The sequence below is a fragment of the Peromyscus maniculatus genome, chromosome 10, assembly GCF_049852395.1.
Source record: "Peromyscus maniculatus bairdii isolate BWxNUB_F1_BW_parent chromosome 10, HU_Pman_BW_mat_3.1, whole genome shotgun sequence".
NCBI lineage: Eukaryota > Metazoa > Chordata > Mammalia > Rodentia > Cricetidae > Peromyscus > Peromyscus maniculatus.
The window spans coordinates 86,613,749-86,638,900 of record NC_134861.1 but is presented as its reverse complement, the minus strand read 5'-3'; the positions used below and the strand labels follow the sequence as shown (position 1 = coordinate 86,638,900).

Genomic DNA, 25,152 nt, shown 5'->3' with positions numbered 1-25,152 from the left:
GGGCCTAGGAAGCAGATGAAGCTGTCCAAAAGTTGCATAAGCGGTGCCTTCCATACAGTCCAGTCATCTTCCTGAATCTACTTCCTGTGTTCATGTACTCTGCTTTCTGTGTGACAAGACCAAGGTGCCCTCATTTATATCCTGAGAGAGGATGTACAAATCACCTGGTCCCAGAATCCTTATCATTTGGAATCTCCTTTAGAGGCCGACTGAACTGAACCACGATTGCAAAAGCTGTAGCTGGTTCTAACACACAACACCTCCCACCCCCCTCTTTAACAACCCAGTTCAGTTTTGTGTCTCCCTGGGCACAGACGTTGGCTGGTCTTGGTGGATAGCCTGGTAGAAATTCCAGACCTCCATCTGTAAGTTCTGAGTTCTTAGTTGCCTTTGTGGTCTTAGTATTTATAGTGTCTACTAACACTTACTACTAATCAACTTAAGTATTAAGGGATGCTCTATTGACTTTGTCTGAGGTATGGCCCCTTCTGTCCTGTCCTGCAGTATCAACCTGAACTCTCATGTTCATTGGTGCTAAGTATCTCAGCACAAAGCAATATTTTGAAGCCTGGTTCTTAGACATAAGTACCCCAGAGTGACCAGTGGTAACAATCACATCTTCCTATGCTACGGAATTCTTATGATACCACTTGGAAGTGTATCCTCCCTTCCTCCAGCTCTTACCCCAAATGAGAACTAGGAACTCTAACTTGGTGTTACTCTTCTTCTGGGAAGAGTATGGATAAGGGGAGCTATTTATGTTCCCTCCTCTTCCTTCCTAGATCGCTGTATTCTAGATATGGGGACACAGTACTGTTCACAGACAGGTCTTTGATTCAGTGCTTATGTAGCATTCAGAGAACAGTGCCTGTCCTGGTTAGATGTTTTTGTCAGCTTGCCACAAACCAGGGTCACTGGGGGAAGAAGGGACTTCAATAGAGAAAATACTTCCATTAGATTAACGCATAGGCAAATCTATGGTGCATTTTCTTGATGACTAATGTGAGGGTGCCCAGCTCACAATGGGCAGTGCTACCCTTGGGCAGGTAGTTTTAGACTGTATAAAAAAGCAGGTTGAGCAAGGCATGGGAAGCAAGCCAGTAACCAGCCTTCCTCCATAGTCTCAGCTTCAGTTCCTGCCTCCAGGTTCCTGATTGAGTTCTAGCCATGACTTCCTCCAATGATGGAATGTAATCTATAAGATGAAATAAACCCTCTCCTCCACAAGTTGCTTTTCATTTTTATCACTCCAATAGGGAACTAGCTAAGACAGTATTCGGCATAGAAGATGTTCCTAAGCATACTCTTCAAGTGAGCCAATCGTAGGCTCTCTCATTGTTCTGTTAGCCTGGCTGATTCTGGTAATGGGGTACACAGTTGGACGGTAGCATCCTGTGGTCACATGTTCAGTACTGGGACACCTTTTTCTCAACGTGAATTTCTTGTGTGGGATTGGCACTACACCTCTTACCCACCTTCTGAGACCAGATGTGACAGAGGCAGGCAGGAAGAGAAGGTGGTATAAAGCAGTATTGATTTTTACAAAGATCAATGCTGTCCCTGCAAGGGGTTGCTGCACAGTACTGAGGGCTCCACATTGGTCTCTGTGACTGCAATGGTTGAGCACTCAGCAGTGACGTTGATTGGATTGGACGTGGTGGAAGGGGACGGATGTGCTGGCCATTCAGAGCTGCCATCCTTGACACTGGAGGCACATGGATGGGGGAGCTGTTCTGTCACCTGGAGTCTGGCTGATGGGCAGAGATTGGCCGGCATCCTTAAGATGCATCTTCCTGTCCATCTGGCTGGGCTCCTTCTCTGCAGTAGATAATTTGCTGTGAGCGTCATGGGAGGCACAGCACCTGTTTTATGCCCATGGATTCACCTGTAGGCTTTTTATAAACCAGATTTTAGACTTGTTGCCTTTAGCACTGTAAGAAACCAGCCAAACCATTAGTTGATATCCAAGTACCTGTTTAATCCATACCTCAGGTCACTCCTGCAATCACAATGCTTTGGAGTCTGCCCACTGGAAAGAGTGTCCTGTTTTCTGAGGCATCCTGGAGAGGGGCTGTGGTATGGTAGTGGTATTACTTCTTGTGAACCAGATCTGGTCTATGTCTTTCTTCTTCCAGTGTTTATTCACAGGGAGCTCCTCACAAAGGCATAGGCAATGCTCAGGCTGTTCTCCCATTGGGTGTCACATGAGAGTGTGTCTCTAGATAGTAGAAGAGCAGGAACATCACCTTTGTGAATTTTGCTTTTTTGAATGTTTCTCTTCAGAGTTCTCGTCTTCATAAGCCCAACCCAATTCTTACCCTTGTTTATGTATTTTGGAGCCAAGTATCAGTCCTTGAGCAGCATTTGGCCTACCACAGGGGGAACTTGGAACAATTAAGGATAAATTGAAATGCTGCTGAATAGTCCAGACTTCGTATCAAATGTTCTCTCAACAACAGACCTTTCATAGCATGGACATGATTCATGGAGAGACGGCATAGAGTAATGGGTATATCAATAAACCCTGGACCCAAATCCCAGCTCTACCACCTAGGGCTGAAGCAAGCCTTTGACATCTGTTTTACAGTTTTATCTATGGAAGGAGGAAAAGATCTTCTATGTTATTTTATAACACATGTATTATAGAACCTTGTAAGGATTAAAAGCTTACTGTAATTAAACTTGGAAGCCATCCTGATATAGCCTAAGTGTCTTGTGTGTGTTTGTTATTATTTTTGTTTTTATTATTATCATGCTAAGAGTCTTTTCCCTCAGAGCAAAATAATTTACATATATTCTAGTTTACTTTCTATTGCTGTGATAAACATCATGACCAAAAGCAACTTGAGGCAGAAAAGGCTTACATCCTCCGACAGCTCCCATTTTCCAGCAATCCATCATTGAGGGAAGTTGGGGCAGGAACTCGAGGAAGCTGGAGGCAGGTACTGAGGCAGAGATGATGGAGGAGTGCTGCTCACTAGCTTGCTGACCATGGCTTGCTCAGCAAGCTTTTTGCTATAACCCAGTGTCATATGCCCAGGAGTGGCACTGCCCACAGTAAGCTGGGCCCTCCCACATCGATCATTAATCCAGAAAATGCTGCCACACACTTGTCTCCAGAGCAATCTGATGGAGGCAATCCTTCAACTTAGGTTCTGTCTTCCAAAATGACTTTAGCTTATGTCAAGTTGAGAAAAAAACAAAACTAACCACCACAATATGCTGTTTATTTTCTAAATTTTTATTTTATTTTATGTGTATGGTGTTTTGTGTTCATGTTTGTCTGTGTACCACACGCATGTCCAGTGCATGTGAAGGCCACAAGAGAGTGCCAGATCCCCTGGAACTGGAATTACAGATGGCAATGAGTTGCTTGAAATTGAGAACCTGGGTCCTGTGGAAGAGCACCCCGTGCTCTTAATGGCCAAGGCATCTCACTAGCCCACAAAATGTGTTTTAAAAAGGCTTCCATTTAATAAAGGTTTACATTTCAATAGGTAGGGGGAAAAGAAGCCAAGACTTGTCTATATCGGTTAAGCGTTTAAATGTTGGATCTTTAAGCCAGGTTAAGAGATCGTGATGGTGATCCCTGCTGCCTGTATCCATGGCCCATTTGCAGCGTGGCTCTGCAGCTCTTCTCAGCAGGAAATGGAATCTAAATAAGTAGTTTACTAACTGCCACATGGACCGGTTGACAATTATTAAGGTCCAGGCCTGCGATTGGTGCATCTAGATCAGGCAATTTAAAGAAAGCCGGCAAGCTAAGTCTGAGCTGCAGTTGTTAGTTGAACAGCAGAGCTGAGCCACGTGGGAAGCGGCCCGTTGGGTCTAGGCTGAGTGAATGGTGATGGGCACCAAGTGTGGGATAATGTTTACCCAGTGCTGACTCTGTATCACTGAAGATACCCACTCATTTCCTCTCGACTGCTAGAGGTAACAAAAGCAGCCCTGGTTATCTGTCAGTCACAGGCACAAGGGACCTGTCAGCTAAAGTCCTGCTGACCCTCAGACAGAGACCAAGACAGACAAGTCAACCCCCTTTACAGAACTTCACTGGGGTTTCTCAGGAGGGATTGACACTGTCAGTGGATGGAAGGTCACAGCACTTAGCGTTGCTTCTGTAGTGTCAAAGTAGCCCAAGGCAGAGCATAAGCAGGGGAGTGTGGGGCCCCAGCCCGTGGGTGCTGAGCTGGGCTCGATCCTTTCATCCTCCTCTAGAAAGTGTCAGTGACATGAGGAATCCACAGACTGCATTAGGTAAACCTGTCTACCATGTGCCCAGCCTTGCCCCAGCTTCTCTCACCACTGGGAGGGCCGCCAAAGCCTTCACAGGTGTCCTTTCAAGCAGGCCTGGATCATCCTGCAGAGCCCTGGTTGACAAAGGCACAGGGATCAGGTTTCATCTTACCTGTTTCTGTGGCTGTGGGCGATGGCTAAGAAGTGGGTCACATCTGTTTTCCTACTCACATCCAATGAGAGGAAGACAGGCGTCCCGAGAGAACAAGGAAGACGTTCTTCCAGACTCGTGACAAAGTTCTCCTTGTGTCTCAGCTGGCACCTGTAAGGTACTTACGTCTGAGCTGTCTTCCAGCAGGAGGGTGGGCTTGCGCTGACTGGCTGGAACTAGTCAGGTCCCACCCAGGGTTGCAGCCAGATCTAGTGTTTTCTAGACTGCTCACCTACGCTGCCCGTGGTTTATTGCTGCTGTTTCAGCACTAGAGGGGGACTTCAGCTCAGGTTTTCCTAAACCTGCAATTGTCGTGTTGTTCAGAACGAACTATGAGAGTGCCCCTACAGAGTGCTCCATCCCACCAGGGTGGGTCTCACCCGCTTTTTTATAGTCGCTGTGCTGTGGTTAGGTACGGTGGGATTCTAATTCTGCTCCTCACCAGACAGAGAACAGCCTCAAGCTCCTATGGATGATTTGGTATTGCTCTTCCCCCAAGAAATGGTTTTCTTTGTGTTTATGCTTCCTTGCTCAGGAGCAGCCAGGGGCTGGATTGCTGGAGCACCACATCACACCTTGAGCTCACATCCTACCAACAATGGTACAGCACATGGCCAAGACCAAGGACCACATGGCCATGGGCGGCCTGCTGCTGAGGTGGATTGATGGCCCCAAACCATAACTGTAATTCTCCTCCCTTTAACGTATCTTTTTTTTTTTTTTCATTATACTAAAGGAAGCTAGGTGCTGTGGCCACATCTACCTTCTTTCACTCTTAGGAAGTTAGGTTGGAGTGTGAATAGCTATGAATGTTGTAGGGAGATGATTTCCAGAGGGTGTTTCTCATCTGTCTTCCTCTGATTATGGCAAGATCAGCTGTTCATATACAAAGGAGAATTTGAGCCTTGACACTACATAGGGAGAGAGCCATCTGAACATGGAAAAAGGGATCAGAGTGGCGTACCTACAAGCTAAGGAAAGCCAATGGTTGCTAGCGAACAGAAGCCAGACAAGAGACCGGAAAGAGTCTCCCCGACAGCCCTCAGAAGGGACCAACCCTGTCAACACTTCCATTCCAATGTTTAGCCCACAACAGTGGCAATACGTTTCCCCGTTGAGGCCACCTTGGTTAAGGTGATGTGTTATTAGAGCTGAGGGGACCAGCACAGCTGTGTTCAGGCTCCGTGTTCTGCTTCATTGTGACCAAGAAGGATTTTGTCTCATTGCTTAAATTGTCCTTCAGCTGTGTCCATCCAGCTGTCCCAGCCATTTGTATTTTCAGATTTAGGACCCATGACAAGATTGCTTTCAGAAAGGTCTGTCTTTATTTCACAGATACAACAAATAAGAGTCCCCCCATCTGAATCTTTTATTTGAGATAAACTAGATAAGACTAGGTCTATTTGGGATTTACATATTAAATGTACCAGATAAGATTTTATTCAGCTATGAGTAACAGGAATCACAACAAAGTATGACTTACACAAGCATTTTATTTTATTTTTTATTTTTTTATTTTTTTGGTTTTTTGAGACAGGGTTTCTCTGTGTAGCTTTGCGCCTTTCCTGGGACTCACTTGGTAGCCCAGGCTGGCCTCGAACTCACAGAGATCCGCCTGCCTCTGCCTCCCGAGTGCTGGGATTAAAGGCGTGTGCCACCACCGCCCAGCTAAGCATTTTATTTTTAAGTTATGAATTTAAAAGTCCATAAAAGTGAACCTTGAACTGTCGTTTAGGGATCTGGCTCCTTTCATCTTTGTAGCCTGTCATTCATAGGATAGGACAGATATTTCTCATAGGATGACATAGACGTCGACCTCTTGCAGCAAGATGGCTGCTTTACTTACTGCATTGGGTACACATTCTTGGTTGTGAGAAAGAACACAGAATTTAAAGGGGAAGAAGGAATGCCTATATTATGACAGTATTTGAGTATGACAAAGGTTCAAAATTACAGCGATTTAAAGATGAAGCTGCTTGTCTTTCATATTAATGACTGAACCATCTCCCAAGTACTGAATACATTTTTTTTTTTTTGAGACAGGGTTTCTCTGTAGACCAGGCTGGTCTTAAACTCACAGAGATCCGCCTGCCTCTGCCTCCCGATTACTGGGATTAAAGGCATGTGTCAACACTGCCTAGTCATAATCTTTTTTTATTAAGAAATTTTTTATTCATTTTACATACCAACCACAGATCCCCCTCTCTCTCTTCCTCTTGCCCCCTCCAGCATTCCTTCTCCCCCAACTCACCCCTCATTGCCTCATCCGACAAGGTAAGGCCTCCCATGGGAAGTCAGCAGAGCCTGGTACATTCAGTTGAGGCAGATCCAAGGCCCTCCCCCTGCATCAAGGCTGTGCAAGGTGTTCCACCGTAGGTAGTGGGCTCCAAAAACCCAGTTCATGCACCAGAGATGGATCCTGATCCTATTGCCAGGGGGCCTCTTAAGCAGATCAAGTTATACAACTGTCTTGATTAAGCAGAGAGCCTAGTCTAGTCCCATGCAGGCTCCACAGCTGTTGGTTTAAAGTTCATGAGCTCCTACTAGCTTGGTTCGGTTGTCTCTGTAGGTTTCCCCGTCATGATCTTGACCCCCCTCACTCATAGAATCCCTCCTCCCTCTCTTCAACTAGTCTCCTGGAGCTCAGCCTGGTACCTGGTTGTGGATCTCTGCATCTGCTTCCATCAGTTACTGGATGGAGGCTCTATGATGACAGTTAGGGTATTCACCAATGTGATTAGTAGGGTAAGCCAGTTCAGGTACTCTGTCCACTACCACTAGTAGTCTAAGCTGGGATCATCCTTGTGGATTCCTAGGAACTTCCCTAGCAACCCGTTTCTCCCCCATGATATCTCCTTCTATTATGATATCTCTTTCATTGCTCTCCCACTCTGTCCCTGTTCCAGATCCAACCTCCTGTTCCCTTATGTTCTCATCCCCTATCCCTTACCCTCCATTGCCCCTTCACCCCCAGTTTACTCATGGAGATCTCATCTATTTCCCCTTCCCAGGGCAATCCATGTGTCCCTCTTAGGGCCCTCCTTGTTGCCTAGCTTCTCTGGAACTGTAGGTTGTAGTCTGATTGTCCTTTGCTTTACATCTAGTATACACTTATGAGTGAGTACATACAATGTTTGTCCTTCTGAGGCTGGCTTAACTCACTCAGGATATTTTCTAGTTCCATCCATTTGCCTGCAAATTTCATGATGTCATTGTTTTTTAATGCTGAGTAGTTCTCCATTGTGTATATGTGCCACATTTTCTTTATTCATTCTTCTGTTGAGGGGCATTTAGGTTGTTTCCAGGTTCTGGCTATTATAAATACTGCTGCTATGAAGATAGTTGAGCAAATGTCCATGTGGTGTGGTTGAGCATCTTTTGGGTATATGCCCAGGAGTGGTATTGCTGGGTCTTGAGGTAAGTTGATTCTCAATTTTCTGAGAAACCGCCATACTGATTTCCAGAGTGGCTGTACAAGTTTGCACTCCCACCAGCAGTGGAGGAGAGTTCCCCTTGCTCCACATCTTCTCCAGCATATGCTGTCACTAGTGTTTTTGATCTTAGCCATTATGACAGGTGTAAGATGGTATCTCAGTGTCATTTTGATTTGTATTTCCCCGGTGACTAAGGATGTGATGGGTAGGGATGGGGGAAGGTACAGGTTGTGCCTCAGGGCCTAGGTCCTAGAGGCAGGACTCTCTGCACATAATCTTAGTATTTGTTTCTATTGCTCTTTTAAATCAAAATACAAACTCCACTGGGGGAAAAAATCCTGATTTTCGTTAGCATATAAAGTAGTAGGTTTCCATGTGGCCTTTTCACTCATTCTTAGTTTTGGCTGGCCCTCCCTACAACTCCACCTTTCCTTTATCTTCTACCCCTACCCACTTTAAGCCTTTCCTCCTCCACGATTCTTCACTTCTGTGTTCATATTGTTTCACCATCACCCACTTCTGTTTTCATATTGCATGTGTTTTACCACCACCCACTCCCCTTCAGAATCCACCCCTCCCCCACACACCTCCCATGGCTTCTTTCTTGCTACATGGCCTTTAAGACACTCACTCCAACTTAATCACAGCTATCTAAAATTTTGAGTTTAAGGTCTGCACATGAAAGACAACATAGTGTGATTGTCTTTCTGGTCCGGGGTTACCTCACTCAGTGTAATATTTCCCAGTCCTATCCATTTTCCTGTCATTTTCCTAATATCAGTTTTTATTTATAGCTGGACGGAGTTCCACATCTTCATTTTCCACTCATCAGTTAATTGACTTCATGGCTGAGTCCATTAACTAGCTATTGTGAGCAGAGCAGCCATGAACAGGAATGTGCAAGAATCTTTGCCATAGGGTAGAGTCCTCTGGGCATTTGCCTGAGAGTGGCGTAGCTGGGTCCTATGACACATCTATTTTTCACTTTTTGAGGACCTCCCTGCTGATTTCCAAAGTTACTGTTCCAGGTTATACTCCAATCAACAGTGAATAAGGGTTCCTCCTTTTCTGAATCCTCACCAGCATCTATTATCTTCATAAAGGAAACACTGCTACCAAAAGCCATGTTTCAACCCAAATTCCAATGCCAGATGCAGGATACCTCCTATGAGTTGTTGTCTGGGGAGCTCCCAGAGGCTTCCACAAACAACAGAGGCTATTGCCATTGCTCTTAGGTGCTCCCAGAAATAGACAGTAAGAGCCTGATGCTGCAGACATCACACATGCTGGATACAGGACAGAGTGAAAGCAAGCTGCCACAGAGCTGGAAGCTTCCTCTCTACTGGCTTGCAATTATGGTGAATCATGCTACACAGGCTGCTGGAGAAGTCGTCACCAATGATCGTGCATACCATGCTCTAAACCTAAACTGTTACAATACTGGACTGCCGGCAAGATATGTCCACTGGTGTAATAGTGGCATGAATGCTGTGTGTGTGTGTGGGGGGGGTCACCACTCACTTCCTAATTGGATTTGAGGCCTGTTCCATGGGAGGAAATGCATGCCCGACACTGTAGAAGCCTATGGTTAGGAAGGCTGCGGGTCCTGTGGGAAAATCTACTAGTGATGCTTTGCCAAATGGAAGTGTAATTAAATGCTTTAATATTTATATTTATACCCATGGACTACTGCAGCTCTCAGCCTTGGTCATAGAAACCTTTTTCACAGTCAGCAATGGTCAATGCAGCTCCTCACGACTGCTCAAAGTACTGAAACTAAGTGGTTGTTGATACTTGGCATCAAACAAGACATCTGTGTTAAGCACTCTAAGGCCAAGAGAGCATGCAGGAGGGAGATGGAAGGACGGTGGGAGCTGAAGGATGAAGAGGAGGGGGGTTGGGAAACTGTCTTCTGGGTATGACATCATTCCAATCATGAACACACAGCAGCTGTGACTGCCTACATGGAGCCGGAAAGAAAAGAAGGGAGGGAAGGAGGGAGGGAGAGAGGTGATGAGGGTAGGATGAGGACTAACTGGTCAGAAAAGGAGGGGTGGAGGGTGGGAAGGTATAAGACTGTGGTGGGGAGGGTGAATAGAATTACAGTGGATTGTATACAAGAATGGTCAAAACATTTAAATTAATTAAAACCTAAAAGCTCTATGAAGAGAGAGTCTTTTATCTATTTTTTCATTAGTTGTCTTCACAGCCTGACACATTATTTGGCATGTAGATGATACTCAATTAAGAAAACGGTTGGATGAATAGATCAGTGTTTTTAGCTTTAAATTTTGTCTTCTTGATGTTTGTAATTATTTTATTAGGCTTTACTAATCCAGCTCAAGTTTGGCTTTGACCTTAGTATTCATCCAAACACATGGGGTTCAAGTTGTGGCTTTGGTGTCATGTTCTGGAGAATCAAGTAGCCAAATGTCTACTTCCGTGTATTCTCCGGAACCTGCTTCCTGTTCAGGAGCTTGCTGACACTTCTGGATTCAAATGGATGGCATTATAAAGATAATAAATCTGATGGAAGAGATCCTCTTATGAAGGAAAACCAATACGCTATTATGTCACGGCAGAGGGTAAGGATGAGCAAACACCAAGAAGACAGACAGTGTCCAGCCTTCTCTGTCCAGGAAGGAACCGCAGAATGAGGTCACGAGACGACCGACAGAAAGGTAATGGACTGTTCATCCTTTTTCTTTTTCCCAGTTAAAGTCAGTCATAACATCCAACAGGTCTGTAAGCCACCTCGTCATACTCATTCACAAAACATGTTCAAATAGGACAGAGAAGTGGTTATGGTATACTTAAACGTTTACCTGAATACATAACACCAACAAACTGAACTGACAGTCTTGCATTTCTCGAAGGTAACCTAGTTCACTGGCTGGAACTTGCTAGCGAAGTAGCCTAGCTGATGACCTGCAGCGTGCAAGGGTCTCATCTGCACTGAACATTAGTTTCTCATTTGGCACCAGGGAAGAGGCTGAAATTGCTGTCCATCCAATGGCTGGGGAGCCAATGGAAAGATAGAGACTACTGGGTATCCTGAAGGTCAGTGGGGACCAGCTCCCACTTTTCCCCCAGGGTACTTGTGAGGAGAAAGGGATAAGAGATTTAGATAGAAATATAGAGGAGAGAGAGAGAGACAGAAACACAGGATAGCCTCAGGAGTGACGGAATCCTTATCCACTGGCCCTTTCTGTCTCTTCTAAGAGGCTTTTTATAGGAATGCCAAGGGGTGGAGCGAAGTCCTCCCCCTGGCACAGCCAAGTGCAGACCCTTCCAATCACCTAGTAACTATGCATGTGGTCAAGCAATCCTCTAATTCAGCCCTGCTGGGTGAAGGAAGCTCAGATCTCACTAAGAAACCTTTGTGGGCCCCCACAGTGGCCACATTTCTGAACCCAAGTTTTAAGGGCAGATAAAAATAGTAAGTTCACATATAATATAAAAAAATAAAAAATATGCACAAAAGCAAAACATTGCTTCCGATTCTAGAAATATTGAATGTATTTTCTTCTTACTTTCTTTTTTTACTTCTTATTTAAAAATTAAAATACAGTATCATTTACCTCTATTTCTTGTCCTTCCTCCACCTCCTCTCATGCCCTCCATCACTCCATCTATACATTTCCATGAAATAATAACAGTTGTTTTGAGGTTAGGTCCGTGAAATTGAATAATCACTGCGGAATACAACTTTAGGTCTAGAAACTACAGAGGAGCCAGGACTTCCTGGAATCCATGTCCTGGAGCAGAGGGCCGTGTCACGGGGGTGGGGTGGTGGTGGTAGCAGAAGTTCATGATGACTGACACTGTCAGAACATACTCCCTTTGCTCCTCTCCTAGCCTCCACTGAAAGTGAGTGTTTATTTGAATTATAAAAGTGTGGTACATCAACCACCCGAGAAATCTAGAAATGGGGGCACTGAGATATTGTTATTTCTGGGTGTAACGCCAGCCTTAAACATTCTGCAGTGAAGGCTGTAAATGATATGACTGAAGTGGTGATTTGTTTTGTTTCCTGCGGAAAGTTCAGGTTGAGTCTTGTCTTCCAAGGTCCATTCTGTGATGATAAACTTCCTTCCAGCTTTGCCTTGATCTCAGTCTGAATATTGAGTTCAAACTTGACCCTCATCATCACGTCAATATATGCATTTGTTACATTTCTATCAATTCCTCAGTAGACAAAAATGCTTTCAAAATCTATGCAGCATATAAATAATTAAAATACAAAAATATCAATGCCTACCTCTTGATATAAGAAGGGTAACACACTATTTTTGTGAATTCTCTTTATTGTGTGCCATTGATTCTACCCTTCTTCCAGAGAGATCTGGTCCTCTGAATTCTATATATATCAGTTCCTTCATTTTCTGGATCCTTGTAGGATACGTGCGTGTTTCTCTGAGAAATATATTTTTGGTTTTGTCTGTTTTTAATTTTGTAGTTTTTCAACATTATCTTTTTAAAAATGATTGATTTTTTTTTATCATTTTCACTGCATTATATCATTCCACTGCATTTCCTTATAAACCCATTAAACAGTTGGTTCATTCTATTAATTGGGACCATGTACTGTTTCATTAAAAACAACAAACAAACTGTACCCTTTAAAGTGTCATAAAGAGGATAAGAGCAGGGTTACTGGGAGATCTAAAGGGAAGGAAAGATGCCTTTTTTCCTCTGGATATAATTTTTAAAGAATAGTGATTTTTATTTATGTGTATAGTCTGTGTGTTAGTATGTGAGTGTACATTTTGGGTGCCCATGGAGACCCAAAGAGGACATCGGATCCCCTGGAGCTGGAGTTATAGGTGATTGTGATGTGCCCAGCATAGGTGTTGGGAATCAAACTCAGATTCCTCTCCAAGAGTAGGACACACTCTTAATTGCTGAGCCATTTCTCCAGTGCCATGAATATTCATATGTAATTGGTCCAAATCCATGAAGGTAAGAGTTTGCTAGCATGTCCGTATTTGGGATTGGGCAATGTTGTTGGTGATGAAGTGAGAGGTTGGATGCCAAGTTCCTGTTTCCTTTCCCGGGGCCATCCAGTTTTCTCAACAGACTGTCTGCTCCTAAGTGCACATTTGTATCTAGGAAGTGACTTTAGAGAAACAGGCCTGTGTCTGCTCTTTCTGTCTTGTGGCTTACTAGCCTCCTGGAGTTCAACACAGATGAGTCTTTTGACCCATAGGCATCTTACAGCCCTCTATTCCTATGTCTTCTTGATGCTTCTCTCAAAGCTTTGGATGTTTTAGGAGTTTCCTTCTGGGAGACACTGCTTATTTCTTTAATCTGGTCTTGTGATGTCATCTAGTACATGTCCAGCCCTCAGCTGCCTCAGCTAGATTGGTCACCATACCTCTAGCGAATGGCAGTCTGACATCTTCATGATTCTTCTGTCTTATAGATGTTGGCCTACTAATGTTACTCTCTTTACAATATATTTAATAAATTTTATAGAATTTCCAGTTATTTCAATTTTCCTCATCAGGAGGGTTGGCCAAGTTACCAGTCCATTACAATGGAGAGGAAGTCTTTAGGTCTATGTCCTGCATCCTGTGGAGCATCCCATCCCTGTCTTCCTTCTCCTGCTCTCATGGTGGGTCTCATCAGCATCAGACTCTGCTTTATCTTGGTATCTTTCTTCCCACTTGCTTCAGATGTCTGCCAGCTTCTCTGATGACCCCTTCTTTATCCTTCTTTTAACTGAAACGAGAGCATACTTCACAGCCAAGATAACAGACATGAGCTTGTTGGAGAGTATCAGTGCATCCTTTGAAAACAAGACAATACTCATGGGTCGTCATCCCAGATAAACACAGTGGGATTCAGGCTGAGAACGGGAAAATCAAGAGGCCTTTGGGAGGGTAGAGAGAGCTTGGGTGTCTCATGAGGATAGACAGAGCTGGTATAAGTCTATAATCTTTGACAGGAGTCAGAGGCAGGGGGATTGCTGCAAGCTTAAGGTCAGCATTGTTCACTATTGAGTTGCAGGCCAGTCACAGCTACACAGTGAGACTGTTTCCAAGAACAAAAGCAAACAAAACAAACCAACAAAAAGAACGGTTAAAGTGTTAGTCTCTGTGCCCCTCAGAGGTCGCTGAGAAAATGCCTTTATTTAAGGACAATGATTGATATAAGTTGGTTTATCTCCCTCCTTATCATGAATTGACACACAAACACACACATATTGTGAGCTTGTACGTGTGTGTGTGTGTGTGTGGGTGTGTGTGTGTGTGTGGGTGCAAATACGTGTAGAGCAGAGGTCAATATTAGGTGCATTCCCCAGGACCTGGATACATTAATTTTTGAGTCAAGGCCTCTCACTGAGTCTAGGCTGGCTATTCAGTAAGTCTAGGGATCATCTGCCTGCCTCCCTACCTGCCTGCATCAGCCCAGTGCTGAATTCTAGCATCCCACTCTCCCTGGCTTTCACTTGCACGCTGGGAACTGAAGTCACACATGGAAAGCAGCACTTTACCAGCCGAGCCCATGAGGCTGATGTTTTGTTCCTGAAGCCACACAGGCTTCCTAATGCTGCTTACATCACCCAGTGAACTGCAGAGTCCAACTTTTTTAAAAGAGCAAGATCACTGAGACTATTCATTTGATGTCTCAATGGAAAAAAAATTATGGGCTGTCAGCAGTTTCATGTCCTTTGAATTATTTTGAAGCCCAAAGTTTGCAGGATCGGCTGCTGATGGTGCCACATTGTCTAATTAAGCAAATGTCTGCCCTTTGGAGTTTCTTTGGCTGATACTTGGGAAAAGAATTATGGTTTTGGTGTAGGAGACTTCTAGATTTAGGATGAGGAGCAGCAGAGGGTTCTGGGGGATTAACATTTTACAAATTGAAAATGATACCCTGCCAGGGAAAGGTATCTCAATTTACACAAAAGATCAGCTCAGGAAAATTTGTACATGCTCTAACTTTTAATAGGTATAACCAGCCTGGAAATTCCCCAAGGGCCTCAGTGGATTATGAAACTTGGTTGTGAATCCTTTTGCAACGTGAAGAACATTCTTTTATTATTTTTAAAGTATCAAATTTGGTTAAAATAAATGTTCCGTGGACTTGAAATGTTAAATATTAAAATATACCAGCAGTATAAACATAGTATTCATTTGCAGAGAGAAGATTTCATTTCTAAAACAGACCAGGATAAAAAGTAGCGGATCGTCACCTTTTTCAGTTCTCACAGGAACATTTTTCTGAAAGTTTAAATTTGAACAGATCGAGCCTTTGCATTTCTTTCTCTCTGCCCTTCACCCCTTTCTCTTTCGTCGTAATGTAGTTTTCAAAATGTAGAGCCCACAACTCTCATTTTGCTGTTTTCCTCTGTACAACCTGCTCAGTGTGGTTCCTGGAATGTTAGAGTCCGGACCAAACTGCTGCTCCAGCCACCATACCTATAGCGCCCTCCCCTCTCACAGGCCCCTCCTGAGAGCTTTGCCCGTAGGAATGGCCACCGTCCTGACCTTCACCCCTTCCCTGCGTCCTCTCTAGCAACCAGAGAGCCGGCTACAGGCTCATTCTGTGAGACCTTCCTTCCCCCAAGAGCTACAGGAAGGGGCCCCACATCCGAGACCTTCAAGTACCATAGATAGACCCCTGTACAAGAATTACAGCTGTCATTACAGTCACATGACATTGCACATTATCTAATTACTTCTGTGAATGAGAACTCCCGGGAAGAAGCTATGTCTGAAAAGATGGATTGACTAATAGAACTACAGTAATGTAGAGGGGTTGGAATGTTGTAGGTCCAGAGTCTAATTACACTTTATTTTGGGCTAGCTTTAGCTCTCCAAATAGCCATTCCTTGGCCATTCCTGTGTCAGAACTAACATTCTGTGATTAACAGAATTTTTTTTAGAATTTATTAACAGAAGAGACGCTAGTTTGTACCAACTTAAAAGCTAAGAATGTCACCAGATAGCATCCAAGGGCTGTAGGGGAGAGTCCTCCATCTGCTCTGGCCACATTTCTGATGTTTCCACCAATGTTTATTTAAAATGCCTTTTCAGAAACTTCCTTTGTTCCCTTACTATAAAAACTCATGAAACTGCTTCCTTGTTGGAACATTGTATTCATGGGGACCTAATGTATATTCCTGGGCCATGGTCCATCATAATTTTGGCTCCAGAATAAACCATGTCTGCTATTTCTTTGAGGTGAGAGCTGTTTCTTTGGATGATACTTTCTTCAGTCTTCTTAAGAAGTATTGGTACTCTTCTTCCTCAGAGAATTTATCCACTTCTGAGTAAGCAAAATGCAGGGCTTAAAAGGATAATTTTGTAAAACTTGGTTCCAAATTCTTACTTGGTGTCCAGTGTGTTCTCCTGACAGTGTACACCATCCCAAAACAGTGGCACCCTTTGTTCATAGCCAAACTGTCAAAGATATGCTCACATAAATGACCACCTCCCTGTCAACTAACACTTCAGCAGGGATGTGAGAGTCTAAGCAAATGGTAATAGGAAAATGGGAGTTGGTGAAGGTACAGGACGAGGCAGATACACTAGTTTATTAAACAGGAAAGTCCCGACACTCCAGTACTTTTGCCTTTGAAGCTGACCTTGGCAATCTGAAGCTCTCCAGGGAAGAAAACAAGAGTCTCAAGTGGTGAACTTAGCAAGCAAAGTTGTGCTCTTTCCTGCTATCTGCAAAGAATGGAGGCGTGCGGGTCTGTAACCTCTGCCTTCCTGTCCTGTTCCCGTTCCCACTCTACCCTTTCTAGGGGATCAACTCTTGTGTCTTTGCTTCCTGGGACTCCGGGATGTTAGAGAAGTTCACAGTGTTGCCAGTGTGCTAAGTGTGGAAGCTTGAGGCTGACAGCCCACCAAGAGAAAAAGACAAAGATGATTCTGTAGCCCTAACTCCAAAGCTATAAGGAATTGGCCAAGTTAGGGGAAAAACATTAAGTTTTTGACATAAAATGAACTTGATAGTAGATGGCAGTTGGCTAGATTTGTCGTATCTGCAAAAAAATGTTTTCTATCAGTACCATAAACTTTTGAAGGCACTGTAAAACTAACTTTTGATGGGACTTGATAAATGCCCATCAAAATGTCTTTGAAGACAGCATGGAATTCCAGGAGCGGTTTTCAACTCAAGGTGACCGGATGACATAAGGAGAATGTGGTTTTCACCTTGTGCATGGAGAATTCAACTTCTAAAGTACCCATTCTCCCAGAAGTAACTGCTCTTCTCTGAGCTAGCTAGAAAAGGTCTATGGGGTTCTACAACTCACCTTGACCCTGTGCCTCAGCTCCAACCCCATGACTCTGCCTCAGCAGCGTCTCCAGACCAGACCTTCAGCAGAGTCCCTTATCTTATCCCACAGAGACTCTTGTTTTCAACTCCATCAACCATTGAGCATGAACCTAATAAAGGAGTCAGGGATTGCTTTACTGTTTATTAATAAGCAAAATCCCTGCACAATAACCACAAGCCGGAACGGAGAACAGGAACAGACACCAGCTGCTATGCGGCTGCTTCCTCAGTCCAAAAGGAGGATGGGGAACCTGAACCAAGCTGCCTGCCATGCTTGCTCCCGCTTGCTTTCCCGGCCCCGCCCCCACTTCCAAGAGAGCCCGAATCCCATAGCCCCGCCTTTTATTTACAACACGGACCCTCCAATAAAACTCCGCCCTTTGGGCTAAGCCACTCCTTACAATTGGCTAGCGCACTGGTGACAGAATCCCAGAACAGTAACAAGAACCTCCGCGGCTTGGTTGGCTTGAGACCCTCCATTGTGAGGTAGCACTAGAAAAGGAAACGTTGCCTCTCTCTAGGATCTAAAGGACCACATGAAAAGGTGGAAACGTCAGGGATTTGTTGAGACCCATTAAGCAAACATACTTCTTCCTGGTTGAAAGAATGGACTCTTCAGTTCTCCCTCTGGCCCAGGGTGCACACATGACATTTCAACCTGTCCCTGAAGTTAGATTATTACATTCTGTTGTTTCTTCCCTTAAGAGTGAATCCAGCTGGGCATGTCAATCACCTGGCCAAGAGACCACCCCGCAGGAAAACCGATTTACCTGAAGACGAGCTAAGGAGATGGGAAGAATAGTTATCCTCTCATGAGATGATGTACTTGCACGTTCCAAAAGCCCTTCCCCCTAGGCAGCTGCTTCAGAGATTCCAACAGACAACCCTGCCGGGCCTGCCCAGTATTCTGAATTCTGACTAAAAAAATGTGAATTTTCTTTCTTCTACTTTCTGTTTTGGGGCATGGACCAAAAGTCTAAACATGCCTTCCTTAACACCCTGGGCCTTCCCACTTGCTCTCTGGAGTCTCTTCTTGCCCCCTTTCTGCCATGGATCTGTTTGCTGATAACCTCCATTGCTAAACATTCCTGCTTTCTTGGACCCAAACTCAAAAGGCACGGCTTTCTCCTCCTTCCCTCCTCCTCTTCTCCCCCACCTTCCAGCAGCTACCTAGAGATTACTTCCTACCCTGTTTTCTTACCATCATTAATACAATTATTACAGTAAAACATGGAATCCACATGTAGGGGTGAAGACATGCCATTGTTTTCTCCTTTAAGAGCTAACCCAATTGGACTGGTTGCTTACCTGGGTAAGGGGTCATCCCTCTGGAAGGAGAGTACACCTTAAACCATGCTAAGGAGATGGGAGTCATCCCATCAACGCAGTGGTTCTCAGCCTTCCAATGCTGCGGCCCTTTAATACAGCTCTTCATGTTGTGGTGACCCCCAACCATGAAATTATTTTTGTTGCTACTTCATAACTATAATTTTGCTACTGTTATGAATTGTAATGTAAATATCTGATATACGACACAGGTTGAGAACAACTACATTAATGAGACGCTGTACTTTATTTCCCAGAATCCCTTGCCCTCTCCACAGCTTTTCTAGAACCACCACGAGGTTCTGTTGGGTCTGTCCTTTCTGGGTCCTGTCTGAGAGAGTCATAACTTTTCCTCTTTTTTTTTTTTCTGTCTATTTCTTCAAGATGCTGGACAGAGCTCAAGGTTGCTTTTTCTCATACTTGTGCCTTTTCGCTCCATCTAAAGCTACCAACTCCGTCATGAGGCTGCTACCCCCCCCCCACTGACCTCTGTCCCAGCTTAACATAAACATCATGGCTCTCCTCTCTATCTTCCACTTCTACACACAGCTGCCAAGATTTACAGCTTGCTGCCCTGAGAATTTTATTTTAAACGCTAATAAAATTCTCCTCAGGCTTATTTTGAGTCTACTTTTAAATTATTCTATTAATGAGACAAAGAACTTGTTCTAGTTTGTTTTCTGCTGTGGAAAACACCACAACCCAAAGAAACTTGAGAGAGGAAAGAGTTTATTTGGCTTCCACCTCGTGTCCCAGTCCATCATCGAGGGGAGTCAGGGCAGAGACTCATGTAGGAGCAGAGGCAGGGACCATGGGTAAAGCTGCTCACTAGCTTGCTCAGCTGGGCCGGCTAGTTTTATGACTAGTTGATTCAAGCTCTTGTCATCTGAGAGGCAGGAGCCTCAACTGAGAAAATGCCTCCAGAAGATCAGGCTGTAGGCAAACCTGTAAGACATTTTCTTAATAAGTGATCCATGGGTGAGGACCATTGATAGTGGATGGGGCCATCCCTGGACTGGTGGTCCTGGGTTCTATAAGAAAGCAGGCTGAGCAAGCCACGGAGAGCAAGCCAGTAAGTGGCATTCCTCCATGGCCTCTGCATCAGTGCTGTACTGGGTTCCTGTCCTGGCTTCTTCCAGTAATGAACAGTGAGTGATGTGGAAGAGTAAGCCAGATAAACCCTGTCCTCCCCAAGCTGCTTTGGTCATAATGTTTCATCACAACCACAGTAACCCTAACTAAGACATCAATCTACTTTCTCATACAACCCGGGTCACCTGCCCAGTGGTGGAACTGCCCACAGTGGGCTGGGCCCGCTCACACCAGCCATCAATCAAGAAAATGCCCCGAGACATGCCCGCAGGCCAGTCAGATGGAGGCAATTCCTCAGTTGAGGTTTCCTTTCCTAATGTGACTCTAGTTTGTCAAAAGTTGACAAAACCAACCAGCACAGAATCCCGAGGGGACCCCAATTTCCCTAGTAACTGTTCCTATTGTGACCCCTGATTGGACACCCCCAAATCTCCATAACATGGTCCTTGAGCATTCTCCTGAGTTTCTTTTTAAATTGTTTTATTAGCAAGGCTAAAAACCCAGCAGGAACCCTCGTTTCCCTGGCAACATTTCCTGTGCCTTGGTGAAGAAGCTGGAGAAGAGACGAAACTGGTTCTGGGTCGTAGAGGATGGAAAGTGATCCGTGTAACTGGAGTCTTGAGTTCAAAACCCAGTTTTACTTTTTACTGGTTCCAGAGTATGGGTGAGTCTTAGCCTCTCACCAAACCCCAGTTTCCTCATCAGGAAAACAGTAAGGAGTTCTTATTCATAGGTTTGTGCTGTAGATTAAATGAGGCTACCCGTGGAATACTTTGTAAAAACAAAATTGGCTTTGGCACAATTTAACATCTCTTCTCTCTGGCTTCTCCTGTAGCTCTCCATTGTGTTCTTTATCTTATACAGCCAGGCACTAATAAATAAGAGTGCACGGGGCTCTCATATAGAGAGCCTGGAGTAATCTCTATGAGGTGAAGCAATAATGGATTTCTAGAACATGGCAGGATGTGTGTGTGGGCACCATACAGGGTGGGTGGGAGTGAGTTGGGAAAGAGAGGTGACTAGAGAAGTTTTGTCCTCTGCCTTTGACAGTCCTGTTGATTAAAAATGTTTTTGAGAATATGTTCATGAGTACTGTATTTACATAATGTCTACCCATCTCTTTCTCCCCACTTTTAAGCCCCCAGAAGCTGATAATAAAGCTGCTAGCATTCCATGAAGGAAGCAAAATTTTCTTTATAACTCATTAGTTTTAAAAGCTAGCTTAAAGGAGATGGGACACAGCTGTGATCACACACACACACACACACACACACACACACACACACACACACACACAAATGCTCACGCACACCCAATGCTAATGTTTCGATTGCCTAGGGACTGAGCAGGGACTGTATCATGGTTTTGCAAAGCACCAAAGCTCATTTAAAAACTTAACTTAGGGCATGTTTTTTTGTTTTATTTTGTTTTCAATTAACTTAACAGTCCCGGTTTGGGTAATTAAGACCAGACCACTGATGGTGCCTCATCTCCAGAATGATGAAAAATTAGATGAGGGAACATTCAAACTGGCTAGGAAAAATAAGGGGCTGGAAAGTTCTAGACTCTATAGGCCTGTTAAGGTTTAGTTCCTGCTCTAAATTCTCTCAGAATTTAAGATTTTTTAATGTAGCTTGGCAAGCGATTATTTTACTTATTTTTTATGTAAAATCATAGTCTGGGACATTATTTTGGAAGATGTGAATGCCAGTAACTCTTCTTTGGTGTACTTGGCTCCCACTAGTTTTATTTTTAACCCTGTCTTGATTATTTCTAAACCCCTTAATCATGAAATTGCATTTTCTTTCATTAGAAGGGATTTATTCACAAGCGTTAACTGGGACCTTTAATACATAAGGCATCTTTAATACATATTGCTGAATTCTGAGATGGCCCTGAATGTATTAATTGATAGTTCTTAATAAAAATAAAATATCTAGAAAATGAAACAGCTCATGGTCAAGTCAATAGTTTGAGGCATCTACTCAGTTTTATGAATACAAAAGACATTCTGTTGAAAATAACGATTATAGCAACATCATGGCTGACAGCACTGGCCCCCTGCCAGGTGCCAAGTGACATATTAAGTGCAGGAGAGAGTTCAGTGGACCTGCTGGTCAGGCCCTGTGTCCCAATGGCATTTTCTCTAGTAAGGAAGATTCCTATAGTAAGGAAGATTCCTATCCCTCTTAGCACCACTAGTAAATAGACAAGTGAAACAATTACAAGCTGTGTAAATATTAAGATGAAAGAAAAAAAGAATATTGAGATGAATGGGCTGTGAAGAGGGACACATCCATCCAATAAGGTAACCATCCAAGGTCTCACTGAAGAGTAACGTTTAATCTAAAATCTACAGAGGAGAAGGAGTTTATACCTCAAGGTGTAGATAGATCATCAATTCAGGACGGAGGCAGGAACATGCCCAAAGGCCTGGAGGCAGGAAGGATTTTGGAATAGTCAACAAACTGAGAGAGGGCTGGGGTGGGAGGTTAGAGCTTGCCGAGGGAGGAGGGAAGAATTGGGTCCGAGAGATCATTCCACCAGGTCAATGACAATTGTACTGACCTGTCTCCCCAGACAAATGTCTCCTTACTTCCTCCCACCCATCTGCCCCCCCCCCCATGCCATCGAATGGGGCAGACAACAGGGTACTTGCAGGGATAGGGATGAGGAAGAAGGTGTACCCCACCTGTCCCAGGGTTCAGGGCACACTTCCTAGCTGAGGCAAATAGAAACAAGCATAGGAAATACTGGTGGCAAGACGAAAGAGGTGCCGACCAGCCCCTGGGCAGAGCAGGCAGTGGGAACCGAGGAAGTGAGAAGTGCCACTGTGTGAATGAGCTCTAGTCTGCCCTCATCTGGGCTTTGTTTATCCATCATCCTTAGTGCCCCTGGATGTGGATCCTCTGTCTGTGCTAACGGCCCTCACATAGATTTGCTGGCCTTCGGAGGCAGCTTTGGGCTCCTCTATTATTCTCCCACTTATTAAACTCCGGTGGCTGTATGCCAACATGGAGGCATCTGCTGTCTGCTGAAGTCTCCTCCGAGACAGCACAGCATCCTTCCCTACACTCACAGGGAGGCTGGTCGACTCTGGGATGTTCTTGCTTGTTTATGAAGTCATTTGAAGTTCAGTGAGAAGCTCTCACTCTGGCTGTTCCCCAAAGGAAAGATGTCCTTGGCTCGTCATGGTGGGTAAAACTCAATTCTCCAGAAGGCCTCCATTAGCCTCTTCCCTGTTTTTGTGTAGGACCGGGGTCCTTCAAGCATGACAAAGGCAAAGAGATGAGAAGCAAGGAGGACACACACACACACTTCACAACGACAGAAGCCACCCCAGACTCTAGCAACAAGGAAAGATGGCCGCCAGACTCAGGAAGAAAACTGGCTGTAAAGCCAGGACAGGTCTAACAACACTGCTTGTCCCTTGGTGTGCTACCTGCAAAGCAAACAGTGATCCTCAGAAGGAGGTCAGCCGGGAGGAGGACAGAGATGCAGAGAAGGGAGAAATCCGGAGGGCAACTCTACCAAAGGGTGAGCACTGTTTTCTCCCGGGGGCAAGAGACCCGGGACAGAATATTCTGGAATCATTACTCTGAAGACAACATACCAAGAAAGAGAGGCTTGGACCTCAGAAGAAAAGACTTGCAGGCAAATTTCAAATGCAACAAATGGTTTTGACTTTTTTTTTCCTTTTTATTATTAAGAAAATTTCTATTCATTTTATATACCAACCACAGATCCCCCTCTCCTCCCTCCTCCTGCCCCCCAGCTTTCTCCCTAACCTACCCCCGCATTCCCACCTCCTCCAAGGTAAGGTCTCCCATGGGGAGTCAGCAGAGCCTGCTACATTCAGCCCAGGCAGGTCCAAGCCCCACCCCCTGCACCAAGGCTGCGCAAAGTGTCTCACCATAGGCGCTAGGCTCCAAAAAGCCAGCTCATGCACTAGGGGCAGATCCCGATCCCACTGCCTGCCACCCCCCCCCCCAAAACAGTTCAAGCTAAACAACTGTGTCTATCTAGAGGGCCTGGTCCAGTCCCATGGGGGCTCCACAGCTAGTTTGGCTGGCCGTCTCTGTCCGTACAGAGCCGGTTTTGACTTCTTCTCGGTGAACTGAACAAAAGCTTATCATTTAGATTTTTTTGGGCCAGGCAGTATGCAAAAGTTTGGGACTTTATCTGTCAATAAAAGATCACTCTTCTTGATCTCACAGAACTGATGACCGAATGGTGTGTTTTGTGTGTCTAGAGGAACAGATATTTCAGGAAGCATTTAATATAAGATATGATTACATAGCACCCAGAAGCCGGATGCCGTTCCTAGGGAACACATATGAGTAACTGACCTAGAGGTCAAGGAAAGCTTCCTGGAGTGAATGATTTTAAGTTGAGACCGGAGAGCAAAGCAAGCTGGCGGGGGCGGTGGGCAGGGGGAGCATTCTGGTCAGCCCTCCTGCTGCAAAGGGCTGCGTTCTTCAGGAAGGACTCATCCGTAACTGCACGGCTCAGAACGAGGAGAGGGATCTTCAGGTAGTGTTGGTCATTTTGGAGGCTAGAATAAACAAAGGAATACTGTAAGACAGCCTCGGGACGGCGTAATAAACACTCCGGTGCCCACGTCAAAGCTCCCAAGACCACCGCCGCCGGTGTGTTCGCCTCGCTGGGGTGGGCAACGCCGTGAGAGCTCCCAGCAGTGGGAGTTGTCAAAACTCATCTCAGGCTCTCAGCTTGTTCAATCAATGCCCTTCTCCAGCTGCAGCAGGAGCTTGCTGGGCCCAAAGCAAGGGAACGTGTCCTGGGCGCCACATTGTAGCAAAGGGGGACTGAACCATGTCGAGAGGTGCCTACCCACAGCCCGTTCTGGGAATAAGTATCCCTCTTGGGAGCCTCAGGAGAAATGGGCAGCTGTGCACAGCAGTGGCCGTGATGGAGAACTTGTATGTTGGCCTTTTGACTTTTGTGACTCTTCTTCATTCCCTGGGAGCTCATTCCCAATACACCACCTGGACCCAGGTCATCTCTTCAATCTGTGCTTTTAGGGGAGGTGGCGTTTAGACACCTGGCCGCCTAAAGGCTGATGGAGCTTCCCCTGACGTTTAATTGCCTTCTCTTTGTACCAGGTACTGCATCTTTATTGCTACTCAAGTTCTCAGGTCACCTTCCCAGGGGGACGCTCACTGATCACCGGTGATGGCAAGTGGGTGAAGAGCAAGTCTCAGCCAACCTCAAATGAAGCCTGGGATCAGAGCTCAGGATTTCTGACTTTAAATTAAATACCTTCTGGACTGCTCTATTTTCTGTCATGCCCACTTCTGGAAAATATGACTAATTCCGTGTTTCCATTTCCCGAGTTTGATTCTGCATCTTCTGTCAGAATGCGTCCTTCCAAAGGAATCATCCAGTCAAACAAAGCAATTGGAATTACTGGTTGGTCGCCATCCGTGATGCGTTTGGAGCTGTGTTCAATTTCTTTCTGTGTCTCTGTCTCAGTCTCCATCTCTTTCTTTTTTCCCTCACAACCTCAGCTCATTTTAAAGTCCTCTGAAAAATGAAACA

General features: G+C 44.9%; 1 long non-coding RNA gene across 1 annotated transcript; it reads left to right on the top strand.

Moving 5' to 3' along the window:
• The first annotated feature begins 9,998 nt into the window (after positions 1-9,998).
• Positions 9,999-24,887, top strand: LOC143267649 (uncharacterized). Its single transcript, XR_013043006.1, has 3 exons — positions 9,999-10,562; positions 22,847-23,130; positions 24,717-24,887. It is a non-coding gene; the product is annotated as an uncharacterized LOC143267649 (long non-coding RNA).
• Positions 24,888-25,152: the final 265 nt, after the last annotated feature.